Source organism: Chrysemys picta, unplaced genomic scaffold (genome assembly GCF_011386835.1).
Source record: "Chrysemys picta bellii isolate R12L10 unplaced genomic scaffold, ASM1138683v2 scaf5594, whole genome shotgun sequence".
Classification (NCBI taxonomy): Eukaryota; Metazoa; Chordata; order Testudines; family Emydidae; genus Chrysemys; species Chrysemys picta.
In genome coordinates, this window is record NW_027058294.1 from 138 (window position 1) to 3,000 (window position 2,863).

A 2,863-nucleotide genomic window follows, 5' to 3' on the forward strand; every position below is an offset into this window, starting at 1 on the left:
GTCAGGCAGCCTTCGGCGGCATGCCTGCGGGAGGACTGCTGGTCCCGCAGCCTCGGCGGCAATTCAGCGGCAGGTACACTGAAGGCGCGGGACCGGCAGATCACCGACAGAAACGCCGCTGAATCCGCGTGACCAGCGGACCGCCCGCAGGCATGCCACCAAAGGCCGCCTGACTGCCATGCTTGGGGTGGCAAAAAACATAGAGCCGCCCCTGTGGAAGATACAGAGGCCCATGGTGCAGGTGCTAGGGCATGCTAATACGATATGTGTTTTGACCTGAGCTTCCTCTCTCTGTCTCAGCTCTCAGTGGCCTGCAGCAAGATCCGGATTTCTCTGTCCATGTCAGTATCTCACGGGCCATTCAGCAAGTTCGGGATGGTGGCAGAAACCAGTCACGTCAGACCCTAGGAGCTAGATTCAGGAACCTGCTCTGCTGCTTGACTGGCCAGGAGGAGAGGGAAAATGCTCCTGACAGAGATCTCTTGGGTGGCCCGGACCCTTCCCAAAGCCACCGATGGGACTCAGGAGGGCCCTGAGTTCCCACAGAGAAGTTGGTGACTGGAGGAGGTCAGCTGAGCCACCACTCCAGCCCCGAAGCCAGTGCCTGCATGATCCTGTGGTAATTACCTGCGTTGTTCCCCATGAGATGTAGGCAGCTGGGGATGAGTTTAAGTGACCCCAGTACTCAGCAGAATGACGGCTACTGGCTCCAGCTAAACAAAAAGGTGACAAGACTGTTAGTGTAAAACCAAGGGCATTTGCTCTCATGTCTCTGTCTTCCTTCCATAATGGGACGAGTTGCAAGATAGCTGGTTCATTACATCAGCCACGGCATTAATGACCTTTTCCCTTTCTTCTGATTAGCCTCCAATCTCTGATACATTCTTTGTGACTTTGTAGGAAGAGATGGAATCTGTGCATTAGCCCTCTCATGCTATGGAGCCACAAGAAGGTTTGACAGCAGAAGTAGATGCAGTGTGGACGAATCTACGAGGGACTAACAGGTTCATGCCATATGGTATGTTCGCTAGCTGATCTGCAAACTTGTGCTTTGGTCCCCTCATCCTTCTCCAGGTATTTATCCAGCTCCTCTCCATCCTCTCTCGTTCTATGCAATCCAGCCCAAATAGGGATAATTCTCCTTCACCAGCCTCTTATCTTACATAAACTGACCTTTCTCTAGGCACGTATCCTACATGATAGCTAAGTTCAAAGCTGTCTGTGAAGAGTTACAGAGGGATCTCCCTAAACTGGATGACTGGGCAACAAAATGACAGATGAAATTCAATGTTGATAAGTAGAAAGTAACGCAGCTTCCATGTACAACTGAGGGAATTCTGCACCAAAAAATTAAAAATTCTGTAAAATTCTGCATATTGTATTTGTCAAAATAACACAATATAATCACACCATTTTCCATTATTTGCTGACACATTTTTTTAATAAATTACCAAAATAATTAGGGATGTCGATTAATCGCAGTTAAGTCACGCGATTACCTGAAACAAATTAATTGCGATTAAAATAATTAATCATGATTAATCACAGTTTTAATCGCACTGTTAAGCAACAGAATACCAATTGAAATTTAGTAAATATTTGGAATAAATGAAATTAATAGGCAGCAAGTTTAAAACAAACATAAGGCAGTACATCTGCACACAACGCACAGTCAACCTGTGGAACTTGTTGCCAGGGGATGTTGTGAAGGTCAAAGGTATAACTGGGTTCAAAAACCACTGGATACATTCATGGAAGATAGCCACTGATGAATCTATTAGCTAAGATGGTCAGGCACACAACCCTATGCTCTGGGTGTCTGTAACAAGGTGCTGCAGGACCCTGTTGGCTCCTAACCCTGTTGGGCTGATAAAGTCACTTCAGTAACCTCTGGTGCAGTTTATTTACACGTTGTGCTCTCACCACCTTTTCACCATACAAGTAGCCCTTTACCTACAGGCAGGAGGGAGGGGAGAGCTATCTCCCTGCTTCCACTTCCTGCCTTTCCCTTTCTTCCTGCTCCTCTCCTGGCTTCCTTCCCCTGAGGCTTTTATACAGCCCCAGCCTAATTAGGCAGCAGCTGTCTCTACTTCCCCAATTAGGGCCAGGTGGTCTAATCAGCTCCAATTCATCTCCCTTAATTGGAACCGGAGTGACCGAGGGCTGGCTCAGCAGCTCCTGCTCAGCTCCCCGTCACAGTGTCCCTCAACCTGGGACTGGATGATGGGGATGGATCACTTGATAAATTGCCCTGTTCTGTTCATTCCTTCTGAAGCATCTGGCACTGGCCACTGTCAGAAGATGGAATGCTGGGCTAGATGGACCACTGGTCTGATCCAATATGGCTGTTCGTATGATCCAGGCCTCTAGTTCCCCTTGGACAGTTAAATAAAACCCTTCATCTCTCCATCCATTGACATTATATAATCTCACTTTTCTTTAGACACTTGGGCCAGCACTTTCAAACATGGATGTCAAAAGTTAAGTACCTAAATCCATACTTCTTCTTCAAGGCTTAGCCGAACGGTCGGCCGTAGCAATTGTTCACCATTGATCCGTTCCTGTGCTTGACGGGCCGAGAGCCCAATGTCGGAATAGACTTGAGGCACCCATGTAATAGGGGGCCTGCCTTTGGGCTGCCTGCATCCCTTGATTGGTGGATGTTACGAGCCACTCAAAGAACGGCGTTCGCCGGAACATCTTGTGGCATACTTGCGACAGGTCTGAAAAGCATAAGACGCCATCTGCGGACAATGGCCCCAGTAGTCTGTAGACCGAAGCGACCATAACATCTGCTTTACAAATGAAGTCGTTCCACTCTATGCCCAATATACAACGTTGGCATTTTATGTGGAAAGCCTCC

The 2,863-nt window shown here is 48.0% G+C and overlaps 1 long non-coding RNA gene across 1 annotated transcript; it reads left to right on the plus strand.

The window, feature by feature from the left end:
* The first annotated feature begins 211 nt into the window (after nt 1-211).
* Nucleotides 212-2,512, plus strand: LOC135980655 (uncharacterized). Its single transcript, XR_010597608.1, has 3 exons — nt 212-619; nt 901-1,018; nt 2,444-2,512. It is a non-coding gene; the product is annotated as an uncharacterized LOC135980655 (long non-coding RNA).
* Nucleotides 2,513-2,863: the final 351 nt, after the last annotated feature.